The following is a 237-nucleotide window of genomic DNA, read 5'->3' on the forward strand; positions in this document are numbered from 1 at the left end:
TCAAAGCCTCGAGCAGCCGGCGTAGCGGGGCCCTTCTTGGGGCGTGGGGTGTATCACGAGCAACAGCCGACGGCAGCGGTGCACAGCTCGCTCTGTCCCTCCTCCAGCCGGCTGCAGTTAGGGGTTTCGGTGTGCTTTGCAACCTGTTACACTAATAGCAGCAGACAATCGAAGATTTCCAAGGAGACCTGACAGCTGCCAGTTCATGAAATAGAAGTGTAATAGGGGAGCCTTCTT

This window comes from Eurypyga helias, unplaced genomic scaffold (assembly GCF_000690775.1).
Source record: "Eurypyga helias isolate BGI_N326 unplaced genomic scaffold, ASM69077v1 scaffold7025, whole genome shotgun sequence".
NCBI classification, from domain to species: domain Eukaryota; kingdom Metazoa; phylum Chordata; class Aves; order Eurypygiformes; family Eurypygidae; genus Eurypyga; species Eurypyga helias.